Genomic DNA, 14,974 nt, shown 5'->3' on the forward strand with positions numbered 1-14,974 from the left:
CGGGGCCTCGACCACCTCCCTGGACAACCCATTCCAGGGTTTCACCACTCTCATGGTGAAGAACCTCCTCCTCACATCCAGCCTGAATCTCCCCACCTCCAGCTTCATTCCATTCCCCCTAGTCCTATCACTACCTGAGATCCTGAGAAGTCCTTCCCCAGCCTTCCTGTAGGCCCCCTTCAGATACTGGAAGGCGACAATTAGGTCTCCTCGGAGCCTTCTCTTCTGCAGACTGTACAGCCCCAACTCCTTCAGTCTGTCCTCATAGGAGAGGTGCTCCAGCCCTCTGATCATCCTCGTGGCCCTTCTCTGGACACGTTCCAGCACCTCCACATCCCTCTTGTAATAGGGGCTCCAGAACTGGACACAGTACTCCAGGTGGGGTCTCACCAGGGCTGAGTAGAGGGGGAGGATCACCTCCCTCGACCTGCTAGCCACACTTCTCCTGATGCAGCCCAGGATCTGATTGGCTTTGCGGGCTGGTTTATGCATGACCTCTTTCGTGTCATCTACATGCTTTAGTAGAGCAATAGTGTAAAAAACATGCACAAAACTAAAAAACACCCAAAAAATCCCAACCCCACCATTCCCTTCCCACCCGGAAGTTTAAGGCAGGATTATTGTTGCTTTCAAGCCTCTGCAGTCTAGTCAGGAAAACAAAACAGAAAGAATTTTATGAAGACTCCAGTCACTTAACAGCAAAATCAATATAAACCACTGCAGACATGGAGATGGATGCTGGGCACTCAATACCAGCAAGGGTATTTTTTATTAAAAGGTTTGGAATCTCAATATCCTTCTCTATGCAATCCCTCTTAGGTAGAGCTGCATGTTTGACAGTACACCTGCTTACTGAGCTTGCTCTGGGAAGGGAAGTAATGCAGTCAGGTCACCCCACCCAACCTCACACAGCCTTACAGTATCACAGTATCACCAAGGTTGGAAGAGACCTCAAAGATCATCAAGTCCAACCTGTCACCACAGGCCTCATGACTAGACCATGGCACCAAGTGCCACGTCCAATTCCCTCTTGAACACCTCTAGGGATGGTGACTCCACCACTTCCCCGGGTAGCCCATTCCAATGACGAATGACTCTCTCCGTAAAGAACTTTCTCCTCACCTCAAGCCTAAACTTCCCCTGACATAGCTTGAGACTGTGTCCCCTTGTTCTGGTGCTGGTTGCTAGAGAGAAGAGACCAACCCCTTCCTGGCTACAACCCCCCTTCAGGTAGTTGTAGACAGCAATGAGGTCTCCCCTGAGCCTCCTCTTCTCCAGGCTAAACAATCCCAGCTCCCTCAGCCTCTCCTCATAGGGCTTGTGGTCAATGCCTCTCACCAGCCTCACTGCCCTTAAGCGACCATGGTTATGCTGCTGCTCATCCCATGGTATGTCTCAGTTGCACAGCACTGGATGTTGCAATACCAGCTCACAGCAATGTTAATGCAGTATTAGCACTCTCTTGAGAGCTCTGAGGAAGCAGAGTCTAACTAACTTTTGGCCAAAATGGCCTTACCCAGTGGGTAAGTTTTGGAACTGGGAGCCAGACAAATAGATTTTAAATTTTTGAGATATTTACCTGCTTCTTTCATGAAGGTACACTCACAAAAGGACTGGGACTCTCTGTTAACTAAGACTAGCAGTTACTCACTATGGCAGAGCTGTAAATTTGACACCAGCATAATTAATTCACACAGACACCACCAAAAGCAGGCTGCAAACTACTGAACATTAACAGAATTAGAATAATTACTGTTTCTTTCAAAACAAACTTCCTGAAATGAAAGGACTATCACTTGAAAGTTAGTGCCTGTTTCAGTGTCACAGAAGAGCTTAATGCAGCTGTTTGGAGCTGCAGTTCCAAAAAGTCTGTGGCCTCCCTCAATCAATCTTAGCTCCAAGAATATTCCTATCAATGGCCTGGATTAAATACAGGGAGAATCTGAAGTCTTTTCCAGAATAAAAGTGAACACTGGTGCCAAACTATGAGCACACATGTAGCGTGGTGAACTAACAGCTGCCTCCATGCAGAGAGACTTGGACAATCAAACTGCAGAAGTCAGAGATGAGGGTTCTTTAAGGAGAGGAAAGCTCAGATCTGCCCATAGGACAGATCTGGACCTCAGTTCTATCCTCTTCAGCAACATTTGAGATTCTGTCAATGAATACTCCCAAAGAAATGCATACACCTAGCAGCTGAGTTCTTATCCCTCATGCTGAACTCACATACCTTAGAATTTGGAATGAGACTGAAAAACATGCACCTGATGTTTCTGATACAATTTTTATATACGTGATAGAATTTTTAGCCAGGTCAACATCTGGACCCTGGTGAACTGGAAACAACGTAGCAAAAATCAGCGAGAAAGGAGTATTTCTGGTTTCAAGTTTCCATCCTCAGCAGCAACCAGCAAGTAAACAGCAACTAATTATTAAACTTCATAGGTCAAATTCTTCCCTACAGCTGTTCCATTGAGACTACTCTATTAGAAAATAAACTGGCCTTGTGCTGTGAAGCTTGACCAGCTTGAGTTTCAGTTATGCAGCTAGTAATACTTTTTCTAAAAAATGCTTAGTAGTGCTTTTCCCATGCATTTCCATCACCCACACAACCACATAACCACCATGCAGTTCTGCAAAATGGTACCTTCTGTTCAGAAGAGACCCCAGGTTCAGATAGTAAGAGCACAGAATTACTGTATCATATGCCCACTCTCATTTTCAAAAGTAAATGAAAGATAATTCTTTCATTTTGCAGCTGGCAAACCCAAGAGCCCACAGAGAGAATTAGTTTCTATAAATATTCATGTCTCTAAATGCCAACTAAAACTTGGCCTAAAAGAGCATAATGAAACAAGAAACAGCCCAGTAAAAAGACACCCTTTCTCTCCAGCTCACCGGGAATGTCTGCTGCCCTTGGACCAGGAGCTCCACTTTGAATCGCAGCTCTGGATCACACTGCTTGCTCTTTGAATACTAGGATAGTTTTATACTACTAGAGCACCTTCATAGGATCCTGAAGCATACCAGTCAGTTCTGCCCTCTGTTTCAAGTAGAAGAAATTATGCCGAGATATTCCGTTCCTTAATAAAGCATGATGAATCACACCTCATTTAACTCCGGACATCCAGGCTGACATCTGAGATAAGTCACCTGATGCACTGTTTATAGTCAATAGAAGGAACACAACACCTCCAGAGGATCCTTCATCTGATCTATTTTTGAATGAGGTGAATCCCCCTCTAGAAAGACTATGGCAGCTAACTTAGGCTTTGCGTATCTTTTTCGCACCTAAACTAAGACAACTGAATCACAGCCAAAAATAACCTACCAATATTCCATTTCTCCTTTCAGTAATATGCTGTGTTAGTGCAGATTCTGCCCTCTTCCCTTGAGTGTAATTCTCCAAACTCTACAGCACAAGCTCTTCATCACACAGAGCTTATATTACTATAACTAAATAAACTACACACAAAGATAACACACACACGTGTATTTTTTTCCCCCACGATGCCTTTTCGTTCCCTCCTTTATTACTTCTAGAGCTATTCTTTCAGGACCCCCTCCCTAGGAGTTTTCACTTGGTTCTGTCTTCCTAGAAGGAAATGCCTGCAATAAAACTGAAAACCTACATTTAATATTCAGATGACTTCATACAATTTGCCAGTACTGAACACAGAACAACTGCCTTATTCTGCAAGGAATGAAGAAGAGGCACTTCAGCAGTGGTTTGCTACTCTTATTTCTCATTTCATATGAATGCCCCTGAGTAATACAAGATGAAATCACCAAATGCTGGTTTGAAGTAATGGCACCTCTAACCAAGACATTCCTATAGATGACATTTTCCAATAAATAAAAATGTAAACTTCAAGAAAATCTTACACATACTTTTCAACATGTCACTGCTGTGGACTGATAAACCTGAGAAAACATTTTCAACATTTTAGGAAATATTTACTGTCAGAAATATTAAAAGGATTTTCAGGACTGGTGAGAGTAAAAGCTCTTTACTTTTACACCTCCCTGTATCTCTACAGAACTGATTTTTAAGAAATCCATAGATTTCAATAAGCAACTCCCTTTGAATATTTTCTATTAATAAAGCACTATTTGTTTCTATAGTTCTTTAAGGGACACCTGCATTGATGTAATCTCAACCTTTTTTTACATTAAGCTATGATGGTTACGTTTTCACTTGTGGTTTTTCAGTAAATGTATATTGAGTATTATGTTACAGTTAAAAAAATTGGTAACAAGTTTACATTAGCAAGCAGTGTAAAAATTTTATCGGTAGGAGTAGTGCTGGTGGGTGACATTCTTAGCAATAAAAGTGTAGCTTTCACACTACTGTTTTACAGCTTTTATTTCCAATTATCCCCAATCTCATTCTGTAGGACTGATCTAGCATTAGCACTTGCAGTATATTAAATGAGGTCCTGGAGAAGTTCTGACTCAGTTTTGTCCCAAACAAAACTGGTTTATATGGTCTGAGATGCAAACTGAAATGCAGTAAGTGCAGATGATCAGGACATTAATTTCAAAAGTTCATTTCTGTTCTAACTAATGCACTATCTGCATCCATAGTTTTTCAGAAGAGAAGGAAGTCCTAGAACCTTAATGTTTGTCCTCCAATATCTCCACAGGACTGCATTTTCTCAGGTTTTTCAATATCAGTGTCTGAAATTTTACACTCCTAAGTTTTGAGGTAAACAGGATCTTCCATATTGTTCACCCTATTTGCATATTAAAAGCAGCAAAAATTGGTCATGGAAGTCAATAGGGTATTCTTAATCCCTTCTTGAGAAGCAATTGTACTCGTACAGCCAGCTTCACATGGATTTCTGTCCCTGTTTTTAAGGTCCTGGCAAAACTTTCACCATCTACAAGGAGTAAAGTCTTAACACCTAATATTTCCAGATACAAGAGCTGAGCTGTAAGGCTTCTGGTCATGTTTCCTGGGACCCATATTCAACAGGGTGCAGTTACAGCCACAGCCCTGAAGACAACACATGCTCATACCCACCACAGAGGAAGACAGGCATTCCTTCCTTGAGGTTGACTACTGACTAGGTTATTAGACCCATCAGCAGAACTTACCATCTTTCAAGAAATCATTCAGTATGGTTAGGCTTCTAATAAAATATATTAATAAATTAGAGTACTTTATACATTTCTTTTTTTGGTAATGCAACTGAAAATTCAGACAGGAATTACCTTCTGAGTGCTCTCCTGGATGGCTACAGAATGAGCTTTGGCGATTAATTTACTTCCATCCAACTAAGATTATATTGGAAGATTGGACCATCACATGGATCCACAGAGTTCTATAGCTAATTCCCTAAGAAGATTTTAAGGTTTCTCAACTTTCAAAAAGAAATGTAGGTCAAGAACTAGCAGAATAGAATAGAATAAACCAGGTTGGAAGAGACCTTCAAGATCATTGCGTCCAACCCACCAACCAATCCAGCCCACCTAAACAACTAACCCATGGCACCAAGCACCCCATCAAGTCTCCTCCTGAACACCTCCAATGATGGTGACTCCACTACCTCCCTGGGCAGCCCATTCCAATAGGCAATCACTCTCTCTGTATAGAACTTCTTCCTAACATCCAGCCTAAACCTCCCCTGGCACAGCCTGAGACTGTGTCCTCTTGTTCTGGTACTGGCTGCCTGGGAGAGGAGACCAACATCCACCCGTCTACAACCTCCCTTCAGGTAGTTGTAGAGAGCAATAAGGTCACCCCTGAGTCTCCTCTTCTCCAGGCTAAGCAGCCCCAGCTCTCTCAGCCTCTCCTCATAGGGCTTGTGTTCCAAGCCCCTCACTAACTTCGTTGCCCTTCTCTGGACTCGTTCCAGCAAGTCAACATCCTTCCTAAACTGAGGGGCTCAGAACTGGACACAGTACTCGAGGGGTGGCCTAACCAGTGCAGCGTACAGGGCCAGAATGACCTCCCTGCTCCTGCTGGCCACACTGTTCTTGATGCAGGCCAGGATGCCATTGGCCCTCTTGGCTGCCTGGGCACACTGCAGGCTCATGTTCAGCCTACCATCCACCAGTACCCCCAGGTCACTCTCTACCTGGCAGCTCTCCAGCCACTCTGACCCCAGCCTGTAGCTCTGCATGGGGTTGTTGTGGCCAATGTGCAGAACCCGGCACTTGGATGCGTTAAATCTCATGCCCTTGGACTCTGCCCATCTGTCCAGCCTGTCGAGGTCCCTCTGCAGAGCCTCTCCACCCTCCAGTAGATCAACTCCTGCCCCCAGCTTGGTGTCGTCAGCAAATTTACTGATGATGGACTCAATGCCCTCATCCAGATCATCAATAAAGATGTTAAAGAGCACAGGGCCCATGAAGTTTATGAGGCTAAAACCTTTACTTCCATCCCACTTTTAAGAATATGACTATACAACAACTCAAAATGCACTTACTCTGTTAGTTTTCTGGCAAAGATCATGACAGGTGCTCTGCATAAAGCCTCAAGCACAATACTTGAATGAAACACTGCATGAAGAAAGGGTATTACCAGGAGCAAAGTGTCAGAGCAGGAGAATCCACAAGCTGTGGTCTTGCAGCTGATGCCGCCAGGGCAACTGCCTCACTGACTGGAAAAGTCACTACATTTATAGCACGGGCAACAGAAGCCTTGCAAAGCAGAACATCTTGAAAAAATTGTAACACATATAAATACCATTTCTCATCTTAATTTGCTGATGCCAGACTTGAGAGTTGAAAATTATGGATTCTATAAACATAATGTATTTAGCCCACTCACAATATGGCTTTCACCCCCACAGAATCTTGAGTTTCTCAACCAGGGAACTATACCAGCTGCCAGTTCCTAACAAGATAGCTGACAAGGTAGCACAAACAAGGATTTGAGATGGGGATTTGGCCACTACTGAGATGTAGCTGTTGCTTTTTCACCATGCATCCCTTGGACTATTATCTAAGCAAACCACACAGCTGAGCATTCATGAAACCAATGATACAATGAGGGATCCAAGGAACTCCTGTAAAGGAGAGTTAAAGTTAAAGACCAAGGTATGCTGTTAACTCCTCAATGATAATTAAGGATCTGAATAGCAAGAAGAGGGCAGCTAGTCAGAATTAAGATACAGTGCAACACATGAAAACAAATAATAAATCTGATCTTTTCTCTTATTGGAAAGTTTAATGGTCATGCTCTTCAAGATAATCATATTTTGAAAATCATTTAACAGCTACAACCAGAAAAGAGCAGCAACCACCAAAGTTGCCAGCTGTACTCCTATATCTAAAGAAAATTGTATACTAGACCTACTTTAGAGTTTGGAGTTATTTCTACTTGCTTTGTATTTGAGAATACCACAAAAAGCCTTTAATATTATGCCAAGAAAAGGTCAAGATTTACCTGACAAAACCACGATGTAACAGAATAAAGGAAATTCATAGTGACTACCACTTTATTTTAGTCAAAGTCATCCAAAAATTCTTGGAGAGAACCCAGCCATTTGGAAACTAAATATTTAGGAAAATCACATGTGTTGCATAACCCAATGTAATACATCTTGCTGGAGATGAAGGAAACTGCTCCTTAAACCTCTTTGTGATAACTACAAACTTTGTTTACTAATATAAACTTGTTTATCTGGAAAATAAGCTCACGTGTCTATGTAACCCAAAGTATGTTTCAGTCACCTCAGCAGAGAGAAAAAGAAAGCAGTCAGGTGCCATCATTAGTGAACACAGGCATTTTGCAATCAACCTGTGGTTTCAAGTTGACTTGCCCAAACAAGCAAGTTTACAAAACACGTATTTCACGGAAGACAAAAGTGATTCATAACTAATCCACAAGTAAAGAAATTTCCATGTTTTTCTTTCCTTTTTTTGCCTTGACCATACAAAAAAAAAAATGCCCTCAAACCAATACTGTAAAGTTATTCCAAGGATAATTCCTGGTGAAAGACACGTGAGCTAGTCAAGCGTTTTTGTTAACATTTTTCTATCTGAAAAAAAAAAAAAGAAGTGAATTCTCAAAAAGGATTAAATCACGAGGAAAAAAAAAAAACATCAGAAAAGCTGAGTCTGATTACAGGCAATTAGTCAGCAATACAGTTAACAAAAATCAACATAGAAAAGTGGAACTGCAGCACAGAAAAGATATTTAACACAAACTAGGCAAACGTGCAGAGGAGGGGTTGTCTGGTTGTATGTCAACACAAAACTCCACTTTACAGGGAAATATGTAATCTGAGGCTTTTTTAGCCTGTAATTTGCACAATGTACCGAAAATGAGACGACAAAAGCGAGTGGAGATTTTTGTTTCCCTTGCAGTATGTTAACCATAGAAAAACATTTCAAAAGCAGCACAGTTCAGTAGGCTCAAGAAAGGAAAAATACAAAACATGAGTAATTGCACAGAGCAGCTGAGGAGTAGGTGGATACGAGCAGCTTCCACATGCTACTGTTAATGGCTCATTAACCCTTCTGCAGACACAGACTAATAAGTTTCTAGCACTTGGACAGAAGCACGGCGTGCGTGGCTGCAAGTAACAGAGGAGAGCGCCCATTTGGGAGAAGATGGCTGGGGGGGTTGCTAGGCTACTTGTTATAAACGGTCACCATCGCGAAGAGCTGCGAAGGACCAAGGGGGAACAGGTTGAGCCACAGTCCGCTCATAGCTAGAGCGCGGAGGAAAAACTTCATCTTGATCAGGGCGTGCAGCTGGGGCCGGCCCGACTCCGAGACTCCGGGAAAGGAAGGCAGAGGCACCGAACACCAAGGAGAAACCAGAAGCTTCAGCTCCTTCACTTTACGTTTCCTCGGCTCCGGTTTCTGAATGCCCTCCGCCCGCCCCTGCGTTAGCGCTGCCCACGAACCCGGAGCCGGGGACACCCTTTCCTTGGGAGAGCGCAAGTCGCGCCGGGTGGCCCCAAGCAAGCAGCTCACCTCGTCCCGCGCTCGCTGCCGGCTCTTCGGCCCCTAGCCTCCGAGCACCCTCGCCCTGGACCTACCTGCCGGCTGCGACCAAGGCGCTCCCCTAGGCAACAGTGCCGCCGCCTGCGCTGGCGGACAGCGCGCTGAGCGAAGACGGTGGCACGGCCCCGTCCCGCCCCCCGGGGCAGCTGCAACGCGGGGCCGCCCCCATTGGGCGCTCCCCAGCAGCGCGGGGGGCCGCGGCGCCGCATTGGCCGGGGGCGCCCGCCCCGCCCGGGGGCGCCCGCCCCGCCCGGTGGCGGCTCCGGGGCCCGGCCTGTTCCCGTGCAAGCTGCTGCCATAGGCTGCAGAAGGGTCGCGTTCGAAGGGCTGGAAGAAGCGTTTTGGGTGCCCCACTCCAGTTAAGTACCGTAAAATGGCCTGGTTTGAAACGCAAGTCGAAGTCAGCGCGTTCTGCTGCCCCGTAGGCAAAGTTTAGTATAAGTGTGTCACTGCGCAGGGTCACGCAGGAGGCAGTCTAAGTACTTAAATATGACTGTGTTTGTTTATGAGGGATGAGTTGTGTATCTGCTTCCCATACAAATGAAGAGGAATCTCCCTTCCTTGGTTGGACCCTGATGAATTTCACAGATAGCAAAGATCCTCGTGTTCGTTGTGACTAACGCAGTTACCTGTAATGTCTGTGGTCAAAGTTGTTTTTAAGCTGGTATTATGGATACAATAATATAAAACAGGAGTATTATTTCTGCCTTATATCTTTAAAGGTCTCAGATCACAATTTACATCTGCAAATGTATTCATAGAGGCTTTCATTTCTAACTACTACAATCTCAAGGCTTCTGATGAAAGGCAGGTTATGGAAAACGAACACGTGTGCCACACATAGAAACGTGGGCACAGATGTGTACATGCACCTGCACTACCAGAGTCAGAGAGTGACTGCGGAGAGCTGAGGAAACATCAAGTCATCAGAGTGTCCTAGAAAATTGAACCTTGCAAAGCTAAGAAATGTTAATAACCTTAGCATGTGCATAAACATTATCTTAACAACCTTAATTAGTAGTGGTGACTGACTGTAAAAACAAAACAACTCAAGATCAACTCTTGTCTAGGCTTTTTAAGTGCTCTTATAGCACACTAGGAAAATCTCAAATGAGAACAGTGCAGTCATGGTAACTGATGTTGTACTTGCCAGTAACATAATAGTACACCTGATTTTTCCTGGAAGGAGGTTTGAAAAAGGTTTCTGGAGGCGCACTATTACTATTGGTACATACTAATCTGGGGACTTTTTAAAAGGTGCACCACCACTCAAACAAAAAACCCCCTGAAGGTCCTGCTGTACAAGTGGAGATTATTCTCTGGCACAAAACATTGACACAATTGCCATCCGGAGGTGGTCGGGAGAGAACACACAACTCAAACATTTCCATATAGTATGTGCAGGTTGCACCTAGTCTTAACCAGCAGTATGACACGTTGATTTCCTAAGCAAAACTAGACATTAAAATTCTGTTTAGTTGCATATACTGCCCATGGGCCAAGATGCATTTATGCCGATAGCCATACCTGTTCACATGCACAAAGGTCAACTGCAATAAAGACACAGAATAGTTCTGCTTAGGTACAACTGCTGTCTGTCTTCCCATAATTATTTTATGAGCCAAAAGAACTATGGATTACTTTTTCAATTGTTTCCCTCTATCTCCCCCCTATCTTTAATAAATCCAGGATCCAGAATAACATCATTGACCTCTGAGGTACAGGCCTGGGAGAAATCTTGAACTACAGAAAGACTCCAAGACTGTCAATCCTTTCCTTTGGTCATCTGCAAGCCGGGTTCTTCCCCCTCCCTTACCCCCCCCCCCCCCCCAATTTGTTTTCTGAATAACTGCATTGGGATGAGCCATTACAGAGTAAAGTTTACAGCAATACTGAGTCTGCAATCCCAACAGCAGCTATAAATGCTATCATAGAATAGAATAGAATAGAATAGAATAAACCAGGTTGGAAGAGACCTTCAAGATCATCACGTCCAACCTATCACCCAACACCACCCAATCAACTAACCCATGTAACCAAGCACCCTGTCAAGTCTCCTCCTGAACACCTCCAGTGACGGCGACTCCACCACCTCCCCAGGCAGCCCATTCCAATGGGCAATCACTCTCTCCGTGTAAAACTTCCTCCTGACCTCCAGCCTGAACTTCCCCTGGCGCAGCCTGAGACTGTGTCCTCTTGTTCTGGTCCTGGCTGCCTGGGAGAAGAGACCAACCTCTGCCTGTTTACAACCTCCCTTCAGGTAGTTGTAGAGAGCAATAAGGTCACCCCTGAGTCTCCTCCTCTCCAGGCTAAGCAGCCCCAGCTCCCTCAGCCTCTCCTCATAGGGCTTGTGTTCCAAGCCCCTCACTAACTTCGTTGCCCTTCTCTGGACTCGTTCCAGCAAGTCAACATCCTTCCTAAACTGAGGGGCCCAGAACTGGACACAGTACTCGAGGTGTGGCCTAACCAGTGCAGCATATAGGGGGCGAATGACCTCCCTGCTCTTGCTGGCCACACTGTTCTTGATGCAGGCCAGGATGCCATTGGCCCTCTTGGCTGCCTGGGCACACTGCAGGCTCATGTTCATCCTACCATCAACCAACACCCCCAGGTCCCTCTCTGCCTGGCTGCTCTCCAGCCACTCTGACCCCAGCCTGTAGCACTGCATGGGGTTGTTGTGGCCAATGTGCAGAACCCGGCACTTGGATGCATTAAATCTCATGCCGTTGGACTCTGCCCATCTGTCCAGCCTGTCGAGGTCCCTCTGCAAAGCCTCTCTACCCTCTATCAGATCAACTCCTGTCCCCAGCTTGGTGAAACATGAACAGTGCAACAGAGGCAGTGGTTAATCTTGTCCTGCATTGCTTAAAGCATGCAGCATGGCATTTCATGAATCAGGTTGTAACTAAGACTAAGTACCAGCAATATGCAATGTTTTCCAGCTCTGCTGTCCTTTTGACTCCTAAGCATCCTTACTGATAGCTTTTAGATCATTTAAACATTGAGGAAAGGGATGTTTGTTCCCTTAAAAAGAAAAAAAATAATTTAAAAATGGCTTGTATATGATGTATTGCTTTTTTAGTACTTTATTCTCTGTAGGTTGATTGAAAACCTGAAGCTGGTTCTAGCACCAAATTAAATGCACTCAAGTTCTTGTATTCAACCTCCTTTTAAAATGTGTGTTGGTGAGGATCATTTAAAACAAGGAGACTGAGAGGTGACCTCATGAATGTTTATAAATATGCAAAAGGAAGTGTTGGGAGGATGGAGCCAGGCTCTTCTCAGTGATCCAATAAAAGAACAAGGGCTAATGGGTGCAAGCTGAAGCATAGAAGGTTCCATAAAAACGTAAGGAAAAAAAATTTCACTGTGAGGGTGACAGCACTGGAATAGGCTGCCCAGAGAGGTTGTGAAGTCCCCTTCACTGGAAACATTCAAAACCCACCTGGACACATTCCTGTGTGATCTGCTCTTGCCAGAAAGGTTGGACCAAATGATCTTTCAAGGTCCCTTCCAACCCATTCTATGACTTGGTTCTCTTAAACATTTTATCACAGTATCACCAAGGTTGGAAGAGACCTCAAAGATCATCAAGTCCAACCTGTCACTACAGACCTCATGACTAGACGATGGCACCAAGTGTCACATGCAATCCCCTCTTGAACCCCTCCAGGGACAGCGACTCCACCACTTCCCTGGGTAGCCCATTCCAATGGCAAACGACTCTCAGTGAAGAACTTTCTCCTCACCTTGACACCTCTGTCTAATACCCTTATTCTATTTGGACTTGTACAAAATTTGCATTTGTGTTTCTGAAATGCTTTTACTAGTAAGATCTAGAATGGAAGGACTAGCAGGTAACATAGCTGTTACAGGTTCTTATGTCCTCTGGCATCTTCTCAGACTTAAATCCACAAAGAATTTTTTTGGTCAGCCCTGAAGTGGCCAGGCAGTTGGAATCAGATGGCTGCTCTAGGCCCCTTCCACTGAAATAGTCTATAACATTAATTTTGTTTGTGACATTCTATTTGAATAATTAAACATTGTAGTTGAAAACTGTTATTGATACAGCAGAAAGAGAAGGTAGAACATGCTTGAACATTTTGCCCCAAAAGTAAGGAGAAAAAACCCAAATGGCCAAAAACCCAACCACCTTCCCACCCCCACCAAAACAAACCAACAAACAAAAAAAAACCCACCCCAAAACCCAAACCAACCCATACACATTTCAGAGTCTGACCTGCCTACTTCAAATAGTTTGGCTTTGAAGGAGAAAAATTATGTCCTTCCATTTCCTAGAATGGAAATAAATGGAAATGTTGCACATTAACCATATAAATGCAGCATTTCTTTGCTAGAATAATCCCCCATTCTATTTCATTTTGAATGTAGTCATCATCTTTTTGTTCTTTCAACTTGACAGATAGAGTTGTGTTAATATTTCATTTAAAAGACACTATTAAGAATTCATTACATCTTGGAAGGCTCTTAATTATTTTATTCCAATATAAAACAACTTCACTGCATGTGTAACTGAATTAACCAGTTAACAGAATTAAAAATACTTAATTGTATTAAATTAAGGGGGGGGGGATGTACTATTTAATCCTTAATTATATTTCCCACTGTACAGAAGCAGTTCCAGAATTTTTGCCCATCTGGACTTGCTTCCAGGATTGCTAAGTCTGTACTTCACACACTTTTTTTATGCCATATCAAAGTACAGCCTCACAGGAGTGTTTGCTGCTCCTCAGCCCATGGGTTGATACTGGCGTAACACAAAGAGCAGTAAAACAAAATGAGGGTGTTGTGCCAAAAGACTGTTTGCTTAGCTTCCTTACCTTATACGCATGTGGATGCATGTGAACAGCCTTTGCTTCCCTGAACACAGACAGGCCTGAAAGACCATACTTTAGGAGAGATTTGTGTGATTGTCTCAGTTATCACAAGATTAGTTTAAAACCAATAGCTCTGGGACAAAAGCACCACTGACCAGCATGGTAGGCCGTCACATTTTTTCCCATTCTTATATAGCACATTTTCCCCAAGGTAAGAGATTGTTCAGGTGTCCATGTTCCTTTGCTTTACCATGTTCAGCAAAATACAGTAATCTATAGCTACAGAACACATTCTGCCTGTGTTTGTGGAAGTGAAGAGTTTGTAGAACAGCAGTGCTAGGAGTGTTAACGGGTAGTAAAGGAATTTGCAAGCTTCAAATGCTTAAGATAAGGAGCACAAGAACAGTTAAAGATTATCAAGAAAGTTAATTCACATAATTTGAAAACTTCCTTCTCTGTAACTGCAATCAAGTCTTTATAATTTGGCATATAGAAATCCTGAGGAGACAATGGGAATGAGTATTTTATTTGCTGTGTTTACATAAAGACTGTAACTTGACACAGTCTATCTTTTGATCTAGCACCCTTCACAGTACCAAAGAAGAGACTAATGAGCCATTAAGTTTGACATGTTAGAAAAGGGGATATTCCTAGTTTATTTTCCTGTTCATTTTCACTGCTTACCATATTTATCAGTTTTCAGCCAAAGATTATTTGCTGATTACTCTGAGAGCTGTGTTTTATGCTGATGAACTGTGTAAGTGGGAACATTTAAAAATATTTGTTATCAATCTATTGCAGTTGAACTAAGAATTAGTTGAGCAAACTGGGGTGGGGGAGAGAGGGAAGGGTGGGGTCGTGCATTGTAAATATTGTGGGATGCATTGTAAACAAACATAATAATGAGGCTGCAAAGTAGAGCAGTAAAATCTTACATGTGCAAAAAATACTGGGGTTTTTTTTTGGTGTCTCTTTGGAGCTTTTCACGCAGGATATCACAGCAGGCAAACATAGTTAATATACAGCATTTGTTAAGGTGTTGAGATAATACATTGTTGGATAAACCCTCATTTCTTGCTCTGTTTTGAGAAGTTCCTACCTACTTTGCACCCTTTGTCTTCCACAGAGTAAACCAGACTCCTAGTAGGAAGCTCAGTGAGGCTGTTTGTTTA

The 14,974-nt window shown here is 43.5% G+C and overlaps 1 protein-coding gene across 3 annotated transcripts in view; it reads right to left on the reverse strand.

The window, feature by feature from the left end:
• Positions 1-9,352, reverse strand: part of STON2 (stonin 2) — an 86,098-nt gene extending 76,746 nt beyond the window's left edge. The window contains exon 1 of one of the 3 annotated variants that reach the window (XM_068148711.1): positions 9,332-9,352. The gene's annotated coding sequence lies outside the window, so the exon portion shown is untranslated. Of the gene's footprint in view, positions 1-8,934; positions 9,081-9,331 lie in introns of those variants that run through there. The other 2 variants (XM_068148709.1, XM_068148710.1) reach the window with 2 other exon arrangements.
• Positions 9,353-14,974: the final 5,622 nt, after the last annotated feature.

The sequence above is a fragment of the Melanerpes formicivorus genome, unplaced genomic scaffold, assembly GCF_026170545.1.
Source record: "Melanerpes formicivorus ecotype bairdi unplaced genomic scaffold, bMelFor1.0.p_v2 SCAF_17, whole genome shotgun sequence".
NCBI classification, from domain to species: domain Eukaryota; kingdom Metazoa; phylum Chordata; class Aves; order Piciformes; family Picidae; genus Melanerpes; species Melanerpes formicivorus.